This window comes from Capra hircus, chromosome 3 (assembly GCF_001704415.2).
Source record: "Capra hircus breed San Clemente chromosome 3, ASM170441v1, whole genome shotgun sequence".
Lineage (NCBI taxonomy): Eukaryota > Metazoa > Chordata > Mammalia > Artiodactyla > Bovidae > Capra > Capra hircus.
In genome coordinates, this window is record NC_030810.1 from 98,637,511 (window position 1) to 98,643,858 (window position 6,348).

Below are 6,348 nucleotides of genomic sequence, written 5' to 3' on the forward strand. Positions count from 1 at the left end.
CTGGTGTGGGTAGGTGTCCTGAGGAGAAAGCCAGAAAGGGTGGCTATAGTGTAACTGGGGAGAGGGCTGTAATGTAACTGACGGAGGCTGTAGTGTAACTGGGGATGAGGCTATAGAGTAACTGGAGGAGGCTGTAGTGTAATTGGAGAAGGTTACAGTGAATCTGTGGAGGAAGTGGGAACAGGCTTAGGAGTTGGACTTGAATCAGTGAGGGTCCACTGAAGGCGGAGTGCCATGCCATGCCACATTTGTGTTCCAGGGGAGTCACTGCAGCTTCAGAATGGAGGATGGGCTCATGTTGGGTGATGGAGCCTGGACACCTGAGCAGAAGCCTGGGCAACATGTTTGGGCATCTAGAATTAGACAGGCAGAAATGTTGGATGAGAGGAAGAGACACCACAAAGTGCTTGTTAAAGGTTGTTATAGTTCAGACATGTGTGTTTTTATTTTTTTTTTTACTTTTATTTGCATTTATTTTTTGCAGTATTTATTCCCGGGCCATAAGTTTTTGTTTCTTCAGTTTCTTCTGAGATCTCTTTTTCTTCTGTGCAACCTCCTCTTCTGGTTTAGGAATAATCTGTTCTTTTTCAGTAAGGATCATCTCAATGTGGCAGGGAGAGCTCCCGTAGGGGTTGATCCGACCGTGAGCTCTGTAAGTCCTGCGCCGCATCTGCGGGGCTTTGTTCACTTGGATGTGCTCAATGACCAGAGAATCTACATCTAAGCCCTTACGTTCAGCATTACTCTCTGCATTTTTGAGCATATGTAGTAAAAATTCAGCACTCTTTCTGGGCCACCGACCCTGCGTCCAGCCGCACTGTTTGGCCTGTGCACACCTACCAACTCCACCGACGTAACGACGGAATGGCACGCATTGCTTCTTTAAAGTGACCTCCTGCAGGTACTTGCTGGCTTTTCGGATATGAATTCCCTTTATGGCCTCGGCAGTTTCACGAGTGTTCTTAAAGTGAACACGAAGATTTGAACCTCTTGATTTGCATGATTTTGTGAGGCTTTCTGGGTCAAGTGAATAGCGCACCATTTTTAGGCGTCACCTCAGGCCGCTTACCGGAAAAGCCATGTGTGTTTTTAGAGATGATCTTACATGAACACAGCCACTGTTCTTCTGGTAACCCTTTCATGAGATGTTCCTCTGCTCAGAAAGTTACAGCAGTTCCCTACTGCCCATAGGATCAAATCCAGGTTTTCCCTACAGACCTTCAGAATTGTCGATTAACTCGATCCTTCATGGTTTCCTCCCCACTGTAGTTCTCTTTGGACCAGGAGAGCCTTCTCTGGTCCTGCCAGGGTTCCTGGCCCTGCAGGCCTCTCCCCTCTCAAGTGAGGCTGTATAACACCCCATCTGCATCTCCCACATAGGCTTGAAAAGATTGGCCCACATATAAGTTAGTTCCAGTTCCTGCTCCATTCAGCATGTCCCTTCCTGCTAGGGCAATCTGGGCCTCACACTCATCCTCCCTGAGCTATGACGGAAGGGAGACTCATAGCTCATCCAGTCCCACAGGAGGGAGGGATTGACATGGAGTGAAGTGGCTAAGGCCCAGCTACATGTCGCTCCCTGCCTCACAATTTGATTACAGCTGCTCAGGTGGGCCAGTTGCCTATATGAGCTTCCAGGACATTGTATTCAAAGAGGTGCACAACACAAAAGGACTTTCAGTACATTGACCTAGACCTGACCAGCCTCTTTTTGATGCAAAAATGAAGTACAGTGTTGTAAAGACTTGCTCTTTCCATTTGCTTCTTGGTCAGGCACCTACCGGGCTTCCTGTGCTCAGGGGTATAGAATCCGCCTGCAGCGCAGGAGATGCAGGAGACATGGGTTCAATCCCTGGGTTGAGAAGATCCCCTGGAGGAGGAAATGGCAACCTACTCCAGTATTCTTGCCAGGAAAATCTGAAGGACAGAGGAGCCTGTCAGGTTACAGTCCATGGGGTCACAAAGAGTTGGATATGATTGAAGCAACTGAGCACAGCATTATAATAGTGCTAGTTTCTATAACAAAAAATGGTGGTTTAACACAAATAAATATTGATTTTTTGATCATGTAATTGTTCAGTGCACATGTTTCTCATTGGTAGGTTGCAGCATTCCTTCATGCTGTCTTGTGGCTCCACTCTTTCCTGGAAACTCGGAGTTCTTAACATTCATATGGCAGACAGGAGAAGAAAAAGTGGATTTCCCTCATCAGCTGCTTGAAAGTCTCAGCCTGGAAATGACATAATTTCTACTCATATTCCGTGGGTGATAGTTAGTTACATAGATACAAGAGATGCTGGGGAATGAAATCTACCCCATTGTCAGTTCCATACTCTATGAATACTGGGTGGACCACTAGCCATGACCAAGCGACTCAGAACAACACATCACAGGCACCTGCAGGGGCACAGAGGCAGGGGCTTAAGCACGAGGGAGGGGGAGACCCTGTCCCAGGGCCTTGGAATTTCCACTCGTTCTCTTTCTGGGGACAGCAGTTGTTCAGTACAACTTATTTTGAGAAACTATAATCCTTGAGTCAGAAGGTGGTGGCTTCAGGAATCTATATTGGGCAGGAGTTGGGGAAGCAATGTGAGGAGAGAATGATGGGGCTGTGGTATGTGGTGGTGTTAGAGGTGAAGGGTAGGTGGAAGTCTTGGGCAAGAAAGCCAACTTCACTGCCACCATCAGGCGCCCTGCCTCCTGGCAAAAAGGCCCTCGGAGGTACTTGTTTTCAGGAATCAAATCCTACTTCTCTGAAGCACCTGTTCCTAACAATGTCTGTTTCAGGGTTTATTTTTACTCAATGTTAGCTACATCCGCACTCTGCAAAGTTCTGAAGAAGCTATGGATTAAAGTGGGACCAGGCATCGGGTCTACCTTATCAGAGGGAAACATCTAGAACCACCGTATTCCCTTCCCTTCACCTCTCAGGAAAGCCTGCCTTGGGTCAAAAGGAAGTGAGGCTCCTGCATTGAGGGGTGGTGGCAGCTGCAGTGTTCTCTCTATGCACAGGTTGTCAATGGTGGAGTTGCCCCAACCGGACGGCACCTAGTGGGCGAGCTCTACTTGACCTCATTTCCCCCCATTGTGTATCCTCTGCTCTTCCCAGTCCTAGGCACATACCATGTTCATTCTTTCAATGAGGGCTGGGCATGGGCCAACCAGGCAGTTTCCCAAAGTTCCATTTACAAGAATTACGGAAACATGTCTAGGTTGTTAACCATGCCTGAATATAATGAAATAAAAGAAAATATGTTTATCAGAATATCTCTTTTAAGTTAGAGGATATTCACTTTACAATGTTGCCTTGGTTTCTGCCACACAAAAAGTGAATCAACCATAAAAATACATACGTCCCCTCTCTCATACCTCCCTCCCAACCCTCCTCAGACTATCTCTTAAGGAGAATACTAAATGTGTTCCATTCATTACTATGGGGCTTTCCTGGTGGCTCAGCGGTAAAGAATCCACCTGCCAATGCAGGAGATACGGATCTGATCCCTGGTCAGGGCATCTTCCTGGAGAGGGAAACAACAACCCATTCCAGTATTCTAGTCTGGAGAATCTCGTGGGCAGAGGAGCGTGGCAGGCACGCTGTAGGTAATATTCCTGACAGAAGCACGGTGGGCAGAGAGAGCAAATGCAGAAATATCTGTTTCAGTGGGACTTCCCTGTAACTCAGTTGGTAAAGAGTCTTTAGTCTGCCTGCGATGCAGGAGACCTGAGTTCAGTCCCTGGGTTGGGAAGATCCTTTGGAGAAGGGGATGGCAACCCACTCCAGTATTCTTGCCTGGAGAATCCCACGAACAGAGGAGCCTGGAGGGCTACAGTCCATGGGGTCACAAAGAGTCAGACATGACTAGCAACTAACACACTTGCTATTTCAATGAGAAGCAAAATTTCCGCCCCCTTCATGATAAAAGGATTTAATGCAGTCAGTCTTCCAGGCAAGTGGTTGACAGGCACCTCTCAGTCATGGTACCATACTGAGGGTTCAAGCTTCTGGGAAGTTCGATACTCAGCAGTGATGGTGGCCAGGTCAGCCTAGGTAAAGTCTCTTGTATGTTGTAGACTTTCAATAATCTTAACCCCGCCACCAGGATGAAGTTCCTAACCTCACTAAGCAAATACTGGGGTGACTTGGGAAAGAGGTGAACACTCAAAGGGCAAGATATCTTGTACATTGTTTGAGAGCCTCTTGCACTGTGCACACCTTTGGAAGAACATTCTCATGGAACGAATCTGTTTCACATCCTGGGCCCATTATGACTGGTCTATTCATACACTTCTTTCCCAAAATTCTTTGTCGCACATCTTTCAGTCTTATCTCTTCAAATTCCCTAACTATTTTTCCAAATCATTAGTCATTGTCTCTGAATTGGCTTCAATCCAGAGGTCAGGTCATTTCCTCTTCCAAAGAGTATGATGACAAGAACCAATCAGAGCTCTGCTCCATGGTAGGATTTCTCTCCTATACAGTCTTTCAGGGCCACCCCTTAAATAGAGGTGTAAGCAGAACGTTATTTGTGACCCCTTATAGAACTGAAGGACTGATCTTGTCTCTCCAATATACTTGCAGGCTAGAACTATTCCTATATTTTAACCAACCCATTAGCATTAGACAGATGAACAGAGGAGATGCGTGGGATCTCAGGGCAGGCTACAATTTATCTATATCTACAAATACCACCCTCCCTGATCTGCTAAGATGGAAGCGGGAGAGAGAAAACACCGTTAAAGCCACACGTGTAGCGGGACAGGGCACAGGCCTGGAGAGAAGGCGTGATTGGAACCGATTCTGAACCCAACTAACTCTGAGGCTAGCGAAAACTCACTCTCTTATCTCACCTTCTAAAATGGGAACAAACACCACAGTGTTTTATTGTGGCAAATTGCCTTCTTTTTCAGTTATGCAGCGAGTATTTCAGAGACAGCCTGGCTTTCTTGGAAAAAGGCATAATGATAACTAATACTTATTAAGTAATCATTTGATACTAGGTATTATTTCCTTAATTTATTCTTCACAACAAGCCTACGAGTTAGATACTATTATACTATTTCCTAGATGAGAAACAAGAGCTCAAAGAGGTTTTATAAGTAGAAAGCTAGGCTCTGACTCTGGGTCTGAGAAGCCAGGCAAATTAAACCTAACCGTTCCAGGGACTTTGTCAATGGAAGTTTCAGGATAAGCTGGGCAACCACTGGCAGACAGCAGCAATTAGGAGGTTGGCCTAAACGACTGCTCAGCACTGAGGTTCCAGAATTCTTGATCCTCCAGGATTCAGTTTCCTGGAAAAAGCGAGTTAAATTTGATTGCTAGAGGCCTCTCTCTATTTAAAAAGCCTATGGTTCACATGAGAGGGACAGAGGACAACAGAAAAGTCAGATGTATTCTGACGTTCCGGGGCTTATGTGGGAAGACGAGTCATATACACATGCATCCATCTGCCCGTGACCCTGGCCTCTGCTGGGTAGGGAGAGAAGGTCAGCAGGGTGGACAGAAAGTGTTGGAAGGAGTGAGCAGGGGGCTCGGGATGGCAGGGTGTAAGTGGGTGCCAGGGAAAGGAAGCAGAAGAGCGCACACTGGAAAAGCCAGAGGTGTTTTCCTTTGAAAGCATAGCTGCCCCCTGAGCTGCTCTCTCCACGCCCTGACAGCTCCCAGCCCAGCTGTCAGAGGGCGCCTTTCACTCTCTCTACCAGCTGAAGTGCCCTGGCGGTCCGAACTCAACACCTCCACGCTCATGGTCTCCTGCATGAACCTGACACAGGAGGCCCAGAGAAAAGCCAGCATCACTTGGGCTGCCTCCCTCACCCAGAAAGCCCTTTGGCTTAAGGGCAGCTATAAATGTGAAGACAGAGGCCCCTGTGTGGGGGGGGGGGGGAGGTGGGGGTGGTGGTGGCGTATGCATGCATGCATATGTGTGTGTCTGTAGCAACTTTTAATTTTCCCCAAATCTTTAGACTCTTTGAGGAACGGGGAAGAAGAGAGGCAAGTTAGGGGCAGTGAAGTCCTTGGTTAACTGGGGAGGGGAGAATAATTTCTTTCCGCACTTCTAATTCCCTTCCCACTGAAAATTTGAACAGAAATAGGGAGCTGTTATGGTTGTCAGTGGTGGGTGGGTGGGGGAGCAAGGCAGCAGGGATGTTGCGGATAGAGGGACACAGGGGCATAAGAGCAGCAAGCAGCCTGACTATTTCCAAGGCTGGAGCTCCAGATGCACTGCCTGGGGGAGGCGAGCTCTTGGGATAAAGCGCTGTATAATGGCCCAGTGTCTGCTGGAGTGCTGTGGCCCTGCCATGCTCGGTGGAAGATTCCTTCGGTACCACTTCGCTGGGCACAAGCAGTAC

General features: G+C 47.6%; 1 pseudogene; it reads right to left on the reverse strand.

Moving 5' to 3' along the window:
• On the reverse strand, positions 473 to 1,071 carry LOC102189724 (annotated as a pseudogene).